The 14,481-nt window shown below is 38.0% G+C and overlaps 1 pseudogene; it reads left to right on the plus strand.

The window, feature by feature from the left end:
- Window positions 1-5,311: 5,311 nt before the first annotated feature.
- On the plus strand, window positions 5,312-5,954 carry LOC121482483 (annotated as a pseudogene).
- The last annotated feature ends 8,527 nt before the right edge of the window (window positions 5,955-14,481 follow it).

Genomic DNA, 14,481 nt, shown 5'->3' on the forward strand with positions numbered 1-14,481 from the left:
TGCAAGGGTTTTATCTTCTTCATGGAAAATACGCTGTTATCAAAAAGCGACTTCCTCCATAGGCATTTTTGCTTTTTCCAATAGAGACGAAGAAGGAGAGTTTTTATGTAACGCATATAACAGGGAAAGTAGAACGGTGACCCTGGGAAAATCACAGCATTAAAAGTAATAAGCCTGCCATTGCCGATAAACCACACAGACACCGTGCTGCGCTACCTTGAGTATAAAGGTGACATTTTTACAGTTATTCTGATGGTAACTTCTCCGACCGCAACTGCATTTGAAATAGCATGCTCTCTGTGTGAGAGACTCTTTCCAGAGTTCGAGGATTTCTGAGGCTTCATCCTTCAGAGTCCATATCAGGCATCTTGTTCCTAAAAACAGCCCCCCAGCCTGGGTTTCCTGCTCTCTCGGTATCTCCCTCTCACACAAATGATTCCCAGCATTGGTAACTGTTTACTTCTCTTTTCCACCCACTAGATTACGAGCTTCCTGAAGACAAGAACCACATGTTCATTTCTGAACCTCTGGTGTCTGCCAATGCCTGGCTTTATAAATGTTTAGAGAGTTGAACAACTAACGAGCCCTATTTCTTGCCTTATCCTTTAAACCAGTGAGAATGCAACTGGGAGCCAACTAAGTTAAATTAGATACATTGACTAATCCCTTCTATCCCCAAGTCGCTGTAATTTTAGAACGTGCTGTTTTCTGCCTAAATCAGGAAGTGAATGAGGTTCTAAAGCAAGATAATTGTTTGGCTACATGAGAATGTTAAAAGAGAGAGAAAGAGAGAGAGAGAGGGAAAAAAAGAATGTCTCCTAAGCAGGATCCTTCATTTAAAAGAGTGAGGTAAGGTGTGCCAGAGGTGGACTGGAATTTAGGCCAGGCGTCTACAAAGATGTATGCACAAAATTATGGAGATGTAGAAACATGAGTTCTCATTGTTAACAGAGCAAAGTCAAGAATTAAAGTCCAGAAGCAGTGACAACCAAAATTCTGACTGCAAGGAAAAATTGGAAGCCCTCCTTCCTTTTCTTCTGAAAAAAAAAAAAAAACCAACTCTGACTTCATAAAAATAAGCTAAGAATGAAGGTGAAGCTTGCTTCTTTTCAGGATCAATGGCTCGAAGGAGGTAGAAACCATTGGCAATCAATACAGAAAAGGCAATTTAATTAGGTTTTTATTGTTTTTAAAAGAGAAATGTATCAATTAGACTTTTCTAAGTTGTACAAGAGGAATAGAGAACATAAAAAATCAATAAATAGAACAAATAATATATATATGCACTTCCATTCTCTCTTATCCCTAGTTACTGGAATAAGAAAGAAAGAAGATTAGGGAGAGAGAGAGAGAGACAGAGACAGAGAGAGACAGAGAGAGAGAGAGAGAGGAGATGGACTGGAAGAGGCTTCAGATGCTCTAACAGAAGATACAGAAACACATCTGTAAACCCACATGGACACACAAACATTCTGGAATAAAGACCCAGATAAAGTTTTCTGTGGCTTAGAATCTCTATTTTGTGTTTTAGAATAAGCTAATAAAGAGGGTTTTTTTAAAATCATGTTTCATTTTTGACTTCTGAGACCTCCATTTCTGGTGTATGAGTTTATGAGGCTGATGTTTGTGGTCTCTGTGTGTGTGTGTGTGTGTGTGTGTGTGTGTGTGTGAGAGAGAGAGAGAGAGAGAGAGAGAGACACGAAGAGAGAGAAAATGACTCTAAAGGAATTGGCACAAAACATATGATAAGAACCTTTGTTCAGAGTAAGGACTATTTTAGATAGTGTTTTGAGATTTTTTAAAAAGATTTAATTTATTTTTTCATGAGAGACACACAAAGAGAGGCAGAGACATAGGTAGAGGGAGAAGCAGGCTCCCTGCAGGGAGCCCAATGCAGAACTCGATCCTCAGACCCCAGGATCACGACTTGAGCTGAAGGCAGACGCTCAAACACTGAGCCACCCAGTTGCCCCTGTTTTGAGATTTTGAATGGATCCCTTTGCAAACTTATTTGGTTGCTGAAAGAGACATGATATTGTCTGGAGGAGGGTCAAAAAATAGATTTCATTGACTGCTGTTCCTCTTCTTAGATATCCGGGTCATCTATTTGTCCTCAGCTCACATTAGTCAGAATCCTGCAGTTGGATGGGGCTTGGGGTGCTTGCACTGCTGTTAAATACACTGCTCCCTTCAAGACCCAGTGGAAGCGGGGGGAGGAAACGACGTCAGCATATAAGATTTTTCCATCTTAGAAAAGAGATACTTGAGCAGAGAACCAGTCATTGACACAAGATAATTAATCACGATCCACCAATGTGTCTACTCAATTTGTCATGGTGAACATGTCTGCGTTTATTCCATGCTAAACCTTTGAATATTTGTCTTCTTATGTAGCTACATACTGGAGCTATCCTCTGGATAATCAACTCTGCGCAGTTCTGTCACCCTTATTATTGCACCTTTTGAAAAGATCCCACTTTCTTATTCAATTCCATAGCTATCGATTCAGAAAAAAAGATAGTATGTAACAGTGTGGGCTTATTATTTCATGAACTCAATGTGCTCATGAATCATTGAATGTCTTCTGTCACTGACTGCTTCTCGTGCCCATGTTATTATGTATTATTGATCCACAATGACTTCGTAATAAAATCAGTTTTCTCTTTATTCTTTCTATTGATGTTCCATTCAGTATCATTTAAACCTCTGTTAACTCAATTGTACCCATTTTGTTTTGCAGACTGAAATCTTTTCTGAGTTTATTCTATGGCTGAGACATCATGCTAGCCACTGGAATCGAATGTCTTATGGCCATGACTCCACACTGCAAAATGGCTTCTAGCTTTGCTTATTGATTCATAAACTGATTTCACTTCTCAGCTCAGTTTCAATTAAATGAAGCTATCATGAATAGCTCTTTAACAGTGGAAAAGAAACCTACTTAGGTATGTGTTTTAAACAAACCAGCATCAAACATCCCTCCCCTAACTCTGCCCTCTTGGCCATGTGGCAAAATATGACCAATACAAATGTTTGTAAACTGTTGCCTTTTCCTCTTGGCTTAGAAGTGGTTTACAGAAAAGGAGATATTCAAGTCTTATGTGAGATCAAGGCTTAGCTGTGCTGGTCTTGCACAAAAGGGGGTCAGCGGCTTGAGTTTGGGTCCCTTAACAAGATGGATAGAATCCCGGCTGTAGCATTCAGAATGCTGATGAGATTCCCCACTGATTACTCCTCTCCATCTGAACTGGGCCAGGCCTTTCTTGTTTCTCTCTCTGGAGTAGAGGTCTCCTCCATTTTTCTTCTTTAAAAAAATAGAATTTAATAGTAAAAATAAGAACAATTATTTGGCTATGGCATAACGGCCTGTGCAAAGTTAATTCTGATTCCAAGACATATTTTAAGCCAAAATATATTCACTTTCTGAACTCTCAATGTGGCTAGAATGACTTTTGCTTCTTTTCCCCCCAAAGCAGAAAATCATAACCATATTGTATAAGAAAAATACCTAAAACACTATCTGAAACTTGCCTTACTTTTTCTTAATCTTCACGATTAGATATTACTGATAGAATTTTAGAATTTTGGCTGTAAGTCAAACTGAACCATTACAAAATAGATATTAAAATAAGCATTGAAGAAAGAGAAATTTATTACACTGGAGGATAAAGACCTTTTATTAAGAATGTTTCACAGGGGAGAGAAACTTTAAGGAAATCAGCTGGCTCACAGACTACCCAAAATATTTTGATAGAGAAGGAAGGAAAGATTGTCAGGTGTGAGTGAAGGCATGCCAGTGTTATTGTGTTTGAGGTGTGTTTGGGGAACAAGGAATGGTTTAATGTGGTCATGATGTATGATTGGGAGTGGCTGGACACCAGGCCAGTGAAATATTCTTCAACTAATTCTGAAGCATTACTAGTGAGAATCAGAAAGAATACCAGGAAGTAAATCATCAGTGTATATAAATACAGCCAGACCACTTCATTGATCTGTATTCACAAAACCTGCCAAATCAGAAACAGAATCTTTTCTCTTCTAGATTTATTTCATTCTGAATCCCAGGCAGGGGAATGGTAATAATCATTATTGGCTCAATTGCTTTAGACCCAAAGGAATAGATCTCTATTGTCAGAAATAATGGCTGCATAACAATTTCTTTCCCCTGACCCCCCAAAAATAAAACCATAGCTCATGGATCTGTGGATCAGCTGGGTGGCTCTTCCGATCTGGGTTAGGCTCAGATGATTACATCTAGAAACACTCCTGTGTCACTTGTTAGTAAGCGGATCAGCCAGGCACTGGTTGGTCTATGATGGCCTTGCTTGAGATGCACTCTCCTCCTCAAGATCGCTCGTGTCCCCGAAGGCAGGTCCAGCATTGTTCACATAGATCTCCAGGGTCCCGGAGAGCAAACAGAAGTGCACAAGACCTTAAGAAGCCTAGTCTTGGAACTGCAACACCACTGCATTTTATTGGCAAACCAAATCATACGGCTAGTCCAGTTTCATAGGATGGGGTACAAACTCCACCTTTGATGGGAGAAGCTTCAAAATCAGGTTGCAAAGGGCATGGTTTCAGAGAAGCATGGAAAGTTATGCCATTTTTACAATCAATCTACCTTGCAATAGGAGGCCTAAAATTTGAAAAGCAGGTATCAGGTTAAAGAAGTGTCTCCCAGGTTGGAAAGAACTAAAGCATTGTTTGGTAGTGAAGAATTGCATCCAGCTATGTCTCTGTTGGCTTTTCTTTTCCTTTCACAGTGGCATCCTGGAAAATTAAAGATCACAATATTAACTTGATCAAGAGCCAGAAATTATAGCGCAGTTAGAATTGTGTTTTAAAAAAGAAACCCACTTCTCCAAGTCTAACTCAAAGCATATAGTGAGATAATCCTTTATAAGTTAAAAAAAAGTTTGAAGAAGAGCTGAGATTTCATGAAGAAATATGCAAAACATTTTTTCAAAAGATTTTATTTATTTATTTGACAGAGAGAGAGCACAAGCAGAGGGAGCAGCAGAGGGAGAGGGAGAAGCAGGCTCCCTGCTGAGCAGGGAGCTGGAAGTAGGGCTGGATTCCAGCACCCGGGGATCATGACCTGAGCCAAAGGCAGACATTTAACTGCCTGAGCCTCCCAGGGGTCTCACAAAACTTATTTTCAATCTTAATTTGAACTAATCAAAGTGGAAGTCATAATTTGAAAATTTCAGTTTGTATACAAAGCAAAGTTTTATAGCTTGTGATTATGCAACAAGTGGCAAGGTAGAAAAGAAACTATCTTCTCTCTTCTCTCTTCCTTCTGTATGTCGCCATGGGCTATGCACCGGCCAATGCTACTGGTAGCATTGGTAGCAAGTCATATCCAAAACCTCACTCCTACAGAGGTGTCCTTGATGCCAAGATCTGCATCTTTGACCTGGGGTGGAAGAAGGCAAAGGTGGATGAGCGCATGCTATGTGGCCACATGGTGCCAGATGAATATGAGCAGCTCTCCTCTGGAGCCATGGAGGCTGTCCGTATTTGTGCCAACAAGTAAAAGGTGAAAAGCTGAAGCAAAGATGGTTTTCATGTCTGAGTGTGGCTCCACCCCTTCCATTTCATCCTTATCAACAAGATTTCCTATGCTGGGGCTGACAGGTTGCAGACAGGTATGTGGGGTGCCTTTGGAAAGCCTCAGGGCACAGTGGCCAGGATCCACATTGGTCAAGTCATCATGCCCATCTGTATGAAGCTCTAGAACAAGGAGCATATGATTCAGGCCTGACATAGAGCCAAATTCTAGGTCCCTGGCTGCCAAAAGATCCACACTTCCAAGAAGCAGGGCTTAACTAAGTTTAATGCAGATGAATTTGAAGACATGATAGCCGAAAAGTGGCTCTTCCTAGATGGCTGTGGGGTCAAATACATCCCTAATCATGTCTACCCTGGACAAATGGTGGGCTTTGCACTCATGAGAACCTTGGCACTGTCCCCTCTTTATTCATGCCCACTGACAAATCCTACTTCCTGTCTAACAAAGAGAGAAAGACAGTGAGTGAGTGAGTGAGTGAGTGAGTGAGTGAGTGAGTGAGAAAGATAGAGAGAGAGACTAGCTTCTCAGGAAAACCACCCTTCATTCTTGGAGGGGTTGCGAGTGACTTTCTGTTGCCTCCTGATGGCAAATAACTTAAATTGCAAAGACCAGCCTAAAGGTTTGACTCATTCTTTTACCATTATAAGCTTTGTAGCCTGTTTAATTTTGTTTTCAATAAGTGTTTGACTAATAAATCCTAATTTTGATTAAGGAATCTCCCAGACTCATTTTTTCCAAATACCACCACTGGTATAGATGCAATGAGCACTGTTCCAAGAGCATAAGGAATAGAGAAAGCAGGCTTATAGTTCTGTTGTTAACACTACACGCCCTTGATTTTTCTGTACCCTAATTTCCTCAACTGCTAAATATGGATGCCTTAAATTTTTCCTGCATAAAGGTTATAAGTACAAATGAAATCTCATTGAAAAAGTACTGCATGCATTGCTAGGAGATTAAATTGGAATGGAGATAGTTTTGGTATCAGACACCTTTGAATTTTATACACTTCTTTACCCAAGAATTCCACTTTGAGGGAATTATTTTAGGGAAATAATTAGGGATGTACATAAAGCTTTAGCTGCAAGGACACTGATTCCTGTAATTTCATGACAACAGATGCTGAAAATGGCAAAAATGACCCAAATTAAGAGTTTGGATAAATAAATTACAGTAGACCCATACATTGAAGTGCTAAAGAGCAATGAGAAATAGTAATCTAGAGAATTTTTATGAATATATACTCAATAGTTTCCATGTCACTAAATGAAAAAGCATGTAAAAATAATATGTTCAGTATAATTACATTTTTGGATTAAATATGAGCATAGAAAGACTGAGAGAATATGCTCTAAAATGTTATCAGTGGTTATCTATGTTGGAGATACGAATGGATTTTATTTTCTTATTTTTGATTAACACTATTTTCTACATGTATTACTTTTATGCAATAACTTTTATTGTTTTTTCCTTATTACAAAGGTTTATGGAATAAAATTTATAAATATAAAGCATTTTTTTATGCTTACTTCTTGAATCAGGGCAGTATAATAATGAGAACTCAAATTCAAAAGTCTGCATCTTTAAGGGCTTTGCCAATTGACATTTGTCCTTGTCACAGACAAAACACTTTTCTATTTATGTTTACAGCATTGAAAAATGCACAGTATCCTACAGCACAAGGAGGGAGATTTATAATAAAGCCCTTCATCTCGGTGCATGAGTATACCTGTAAATCATTCAACAGACTCACATTAAGTATAAGCCTCAAAGCAGCAGATGTATCAAACAAACAATAAAATTTGAGTGTGTCTGCACTATCTGCATCTCTGTTTCTCTGTGTAAGCATGAATGTGTTGCTAAACTCTCTATTCTAGAGCCATCTCATTGTTCATTCAACATATATTTACTTTGAGACTATGTATTATCACCTGAGCCTGATACCATGATTCTGGAAAATCAGGTGGCTGGTGGTTTCTTGGAATCAGAATCCTTACAAACACTCAACAATGCCTCTAGCATAGTGTAGATTCTGTACGTAATATCAAATAAGCAAAAATACATTAGCTCTGCCCTCAGGAAACTTATTTTCTGGTTAAAAAGGAAAAAATACATACATTGAATGACTAGGAAAAAATGCCACTCATCCTTTCTTTCAACAAGATTTATTAGGAACTTATTGATGATGGGCAACTTGCCAGACACAGGGCAGAAGATATAGGACACAAATATAGAATATAATCCAGAATCAATTTATGCCAAATGATGTAATTTAGAAAGGGGAGAGAGTAGTATTAGCTCCCACAAAACTTTCTTCAGAGTTGCAAGAGACCTTGAGAGCATCTTGTCCAAACAAACCTAGCATGACTTTATAGAGGTAGAAATTGCATAGGTGTGGAAGTTTTCCTAGTAGAAATAGAGCTTGGGATGGGGTTGAAATGAGGGACACAATTTGATGGAAAGAATGACAGAACAGTACTCTTCCAGAGGAATAAACAAAGGTTCTGAACTGGGCAAGTACATGACCTATAAGTGAGTCTAAGAAATAAGAACAGAAGCAGAACATTTATCCAAGATTCAAACACAGACAGAAAGGTTCTCTATTGATTCACAACAAATACCAGGCATCAGAGGATGCAGCTCTTTAAGGACATTATTCTCCCTGAAAAGAGAGATAGAGTAGATACACAGTCCCAAATAGTTGCTCACCTTTACTCCTAAAAACAAACAAACAAAACTAGGGATTAAACATAAATGAACACCCTTTTTGAACTCGGCCACAGTAACTTCTTGCAAGATACATCCACAAAGGCAAAAGAAACAAAAGCAAAAATGAACTATTGGGACCTCATCAAGATAAGAAGCTTTTGCACAGCAAAGGATACAGTCAACAAAACTAAAAGACAACCTACAGAATGGGAGAAGATATTTGCAAATGACAGATCAAGGGCTAGTTTCCAAAATCTATAAAGAACTTATTAAACTGAACGCCAAAGAAACAAACAATCCAATCATGAAATGGGCAAAAGACATGAAGAGAAATCTCACAGAGGAAGACATGGACATGGCCAACAAGCACATGAGAAAATGCTCTGCATCACTTGCCATCAGGGAAATACAAATCAAAACCACAATGAGATACCACCTCACCCCAGTGAGAATGGGGAAAATTAACAAGGCAGGAAACCACAAGTGTTGGAGAGGATGCGGAGAAAAGGGAACCCTCTTACACTGTTGGTGGGAATGTGAACTGGTGCAGCCACTCTGGAAAACTGTGTGGAGGTTCCTCAAAGAGTTAAAAATAGACCTGCCCTACGACCCAGCAATTGCACTGTTGGGGATTTACCCCAAAGATTCAGATGCAATGAAACGTCGGGACACCTGCACCCCGATGTTTCTAGCAGCAATGGCCACAATAGCCAAACTGTGGAAGGAGCCTCGGTGTCCATCGAAAGATGAATGGATAAAGAAGATGTGGTCTGTGTATACAATGGAATATTACTCAGCAATTAGAAACAACAAATACCCACCATTTGCTTCAACGTGGATGGAACTGGAGGGTATTATGCTGAGTGAAATAAGTCAATCGGAGAAGGACAAACAGTGTATGTTCTCATTCATTTGGGGAATATAAATAATAGTGAAAGGGAATATAAAGGAAGGGAAAAGAAATGTTGGGAAATATCAGGAAGGGAGACAGAACATAAAGACTCCTAACTCGGGGAAACGAACTAGGGGTGGTGGAAGGGGAGGAGGGCAGGTGTTGGAGGGGAATGGGTGACGGGCACTGAGACGGACACTTGACGGGATGAGCACTGGGTGTTTTTCTGTATGTTGGTAAATTGAACACCAATAAAAATTAATTAAAAAAACATAAATGAACAATTATTAAAAGCAATAGGTTGCAAAGGGGAGGGGGAAACCCCTGCAGTTTCTCTAGCCATACAAATACTTATTCTAAGATGTTGTTTTTGAAGTAGGAGTGAAAAGAACTAGGCACGAATTCCAGCTCTACCATTTACTACAGCACTAAGTCCTCTTGAGATCATTTCTTCATTTTAAAATGGAACAATCATATTTCCACTTCTAGTCAGGGTAGAGCAAGAGGGACCAGATTTATATTCCTGGCTAAAACGACCACAGAAACCAGACAAAATATTTGAAACCAGTGTTCAAGTCACTGAAAATCAGACAGTGGACAGTGATCCCAAGAGAAGAAAAGGTATGAGATGAGACCTATTATAACCCCACCTTACTGTTTGAGAGTGTTTCCAGGTTGTGGTGCAAAAAAGGGAACCCAGGCAGAGCCTCCTGGTCTCCCTGAGTCGGGCAGACAGATCTGAGAGTCAGGGGGACTAAGGCAACTAGAGATAGCTGGTCAGAATACCCGAGAGGAGAGAGGCACACAAAGAGAGCTCTGTGAAGATATTTAAAAGGTTCCACTCAAGTACTTAAGAGAGTATTGACCAAATCATGTGTGTGAATAAGCTATCTGAGTTTGGGGAAAGAACCATCAGAGAGAATCAGAGATAACTGTGCCTAATACTCACACTGAGCCAGGATTATATGTTATCACCAGCCAGGCTGGGAAAAGTTGTAATTCATGGGGCATAGGTATAGTACTCAGGAAGTTTTCTCCTTAGTAGGTAATAATTAGCTCTAGACCTATGTAACAAATTATAAAAACACTTCCTGAAATAACTGAACTATTTTCAAATAATGTAACTACATCCCTGAGCAAAACTGAAGAATACTTAAAGGAATATAAAAATATCTAGAACCCAACAAAGCAAAATTCAAATCGGCCATAATGAGAAGAATAATCACTCACTCACTTACTCACTCAATCAAATCCAACCCAGCATTGGCACACAGATGTTAAAATTAGCAGATTAAAAATTCTAAAATAGTTACTATTATTGTATTTTATTTATTAAATATTTTATTCATTTATTCATGAGAGACACAGAAAAAGAGGAAGAAACATAGGCAGAGAGAGAAGCAGGCTCCCTGCGGGGAGCCTGATGTGGGACTTGATCCCAGGACCCCGGGATCATGCCCCGAGCCAAAGGCAGACGCTTAACCACTGACCCACTCAGGTGCCCCACTATTACTGTATTTTATATGTAGAAACAGGAAAAAAATCAAACTTCCATACCTGAGAAAACATGGAAAGTACCATGAAAACTACCATGTTTGAGACAAAAACAAAACAAAATATTGAATGGTATTAACAGAAGATTAGAAAGAGCAGGAGTAAAAGCCAGTGAATATTGGGACACAGCAATGGAAACTATCCAAAATGAAAAACAGAGAAAATAGGACTAAAAAAAGGAGAAAGACTGAGAGAAAAAAAGGAAGGGAAAAAAGAAAGGCAGGAAGGAAAGAAAAGAGCATTAATGGGCTATGGAACAACTTCAAGCAACACCAAGGGTATGTAATTGGAGTCCTTGAAGGAGGTGGGGGGGCAGAAAAAAGGTGTTAAAGAAGTAACAGGTACAACTTCTCCAAATGTGATGAAAACTATAAAGCCAGAGATCTGAGAATCTCAACGAATCCCAAACACACAAACATAGTAAGGAAACTATTCCAAAGTGCATAATAATCAAATTGATCAAAATCAGTGATAAAAAGAAAAACTTCAAAGCAGCCAGAGAAAATAAGACATATTATGTACAGTGGAATAAGGGTAAGGATGACATCATATTTTCTATCATAAACAATACAAACTCAAAGGCAGTGGAAAATATCTTTAAAGTACTAAAAGAAAAAAAAAACCAAAACCCTGTCAACCTACAATTATATGTGTAGTCAAAACCATCTTTCAAAAATGAAGACAAAATAACAACTTTTTACGATAGAACATTGAAAGAATTAATCACTAGCATACTATCAATACAAGAAATATTAAATGATGTCTTCAGGCAGAAGGAAAATGATACCAGAAAGAAATGTGGATCTATACAAAGGTCTGCAAAGTACTAGAAATGGTTAACTACCTGGGTAAATTTGTAAGAATTTTATTTATGATTTAAATCTCTTGAAAAGATAACTGATTGCTTAAGAACAACAGAAACAAATTTTAACAACCCAATGTATAATAGAGTTTTAAACATAAACATATGACAACTATATCATAAAACCTGGGAGAGGAGAAATAGAATTATGCTATTGTAGGATTTTTAAAAAGATTTTTTTTTTTTTTTTTTTTTTTTTTTTTTTTTTTTTTTTTTTTTTTTTTTTTTTTTTATTGGTGTTTAATTTACCAACATACAGAAAAACACCCAGTGCTCATCCCGTCAAGTGTCCACCTCAGTGCCCGTCACCCATTCCCCTCCAACACCCGCCCTCCTCCCCTTCCACCACCCCTAGTTCGTTTCCCAGAGTTAGGAGTCTTTATGTTCTGTCTCCCTTCCTGATATTTCCCAACATTTCTTTTCCCTTCCTTTATATTCCCTTTCACTATTATTCATATTCCCCAAATGAATGAGAACATACACTGTTTGTCCTTCTCCGATTGACTTTTATTTATTTATTCATGAGAGACACAGAGAGAGAGGCAGGGACAGACGCAAGCTCCCTGAAGGAAGCCTGATGGGGGACTCGATCCCAGTACCCTGGGATCACATCCTGAGTCAGAGGCAGAAGCTCAACCACTGAACCATCCAGGTGTCCCAATTGTAGGATTTTTATATACTATGTGTAAAGTGATATAGTATCACTTGAAGGTAGTCTATGATCAGTGAAAGATGCTTGGTGTGAACCCTAAAGCAACTACTAATACAATAAAACAAAATTATAGCTAATAAGTCAACAAAGGATATAAAATAAAGTTTACAAACACTCTATACAAAGAAGGCAGAAAAAGAGGGAAAATAGGAACAAAGAACAGACAGGAAATATAAATAGAAAACAGACAGCAAGATGGTAGATGTGAACCAATGTAAATGATCTAACAATCCAGTTAAAAGGCAGGTTATCAGATTGACAAAGAAAACAAAACCCACTTACATGCTACCAATAGAAATACAATTCAAGTATAGCATCAATAGGTTAAAAGTAAAAGAATGATGAAAGATAGTAATACTAACATTAGTCAAAAGAAAGCTTTAGTAGCTATATTAACAACAAAGTAGATTTTGGAGCAAGGAATATTACCAGAGAGAGAAAAGGCCATTTCATAATGAAAACAAGATCAATGCATCAGGAGGACATAACAATCCTAATCACTTATTAACCTAATAAAACAGTTTTAAAATGCATGAAGCAAAATCTGATAAAGCTGTAAGGAGAAATAGACAAATATATAATCATAGGTGATTTTAATACTTCCCTCTCAATAATTGATACAAGTAGATGGAAAATCAGCAAGGATAGAGAAGACTTAAACAATGTGATCAAACAACTTCACTTGATTGACATTTATAGAACTATCCATTCAATAGGAGCTTCAAATAATCTCCCTTTCCAGTGCACAAGGAACATTTATCAAGATAGACCATATCCCGGGCCATAAGACAAATGTCAATAATTTAAAAGTATGTAAGTCATACAAATTAGATTTTCTAACCACAATGAAATTAAATTAAAAACCAGTAACAGAAATATTTGTAAAATCCCCAAATATTTTGAAACTAAATAACAGCACACTTGTAAACGACCCATGGATCAAAGAAGAAATCAAAAGAGAAATTATAAAGTATTTTGTACAAAATGAAAATGAAAATTCATGCGCTGCTGCCAGAGTGGTGCCTACAAAGAAATGTATAGCACTAAATGCTTATATTAGATAGTTTCAAGGGAACCTGGGTGGCTCAGTTGGTTAAGCAAGGGAATCTTGATTTCAGCTCAGGTCATGATCTCAGGGTTGTGAGATTGAAACCCGTGTTGGGCCCTGAGCTCAGCATGGAGTCTGCTTGAGATTCTCTCTCTCTCTCTCTCTCTCCCCCTCTGTCTCTCTTCCCCTCTGCATACTCTACTCATACTCTAAATAAATAAGTAAATACAATCTTTTTTAAAAAGATAGTCTCAATCAATGACAAACTTCTCTCTTAAGAAACTAGAAAATAAAAGCACCGTAAGCAGAAACAAGAAGTTGATAAAAGTCAAAGCTGAAATCAATGAAATAGAAAACAAAATGCCAGAAAAGTAAATCAATGAAACCAATAATTCTTTATTTGAAAAATAAAACAACAGAATTGATAAACATCTCACCAGAAAAAGAGAGCAAAAACACAAATTACCAATATTGGGAATGAAAGAGGTGACATTACAGATCTTACATATATTGGAAAGTTAAGAAGGAAATGTTGTATATGGACAACTTGATGCTAATAAATTTGACAACTTAGATGAAATGGAAAAATTCCTTGAAAGACAAACTACCAAGGGCAGCCTGAGTAGCTCAGCGGTTTAGTGCTGCCTTCAGCCCGGGGCCTGATTCTGGAGACGGGGGATCGAGTCCCATGTCAGGCTCCCTGCATGGAGCTTGCTTCTCCCTCTGCCTGTGTCTCTGCCTCTCTCTCACTTTCTCTGTGTCTCTCATGAATAAATAAATAAAATCTTTTAAAAAAAAAAGAAAGACAAACTACCAAGCTTACTTAACCAGACATAGATAACCTGAATAGGTCTACATCCACCAGAAAAATTGAATTTGTAGTTAGAAACATCTCCACAAAGAAAACTCTAGGCCCAAATAACATCACTGATAAATCCTACAAAAGATAGAAAGAAGAAATAATACCAATATTACACAAAATCTTCCCAAAAACTGAACAGGAAGGACTACTCTCTACTTGGTTTCATGAAGCCAACACAAACGCAAAGCCAGGCAAACACATTATGAAACAAACAAACAAACAAACAAACAAACAAACAAAAACCTATAGACCAATATCTCTCCTATAGCA

This window comes from Vulpes lagopus, chromosome X, assembly GCF_018345385.1.
Source record: "Vulpes lagopus strain Blue_001 chromosome X, ASM1834538v1, whole genome shotgun sequence".
NCBI lineage: Eukaryota > Metazoa > Chordata > Mammalia > Carnivora > Canidae > Vulpes > Vulpes lagopus.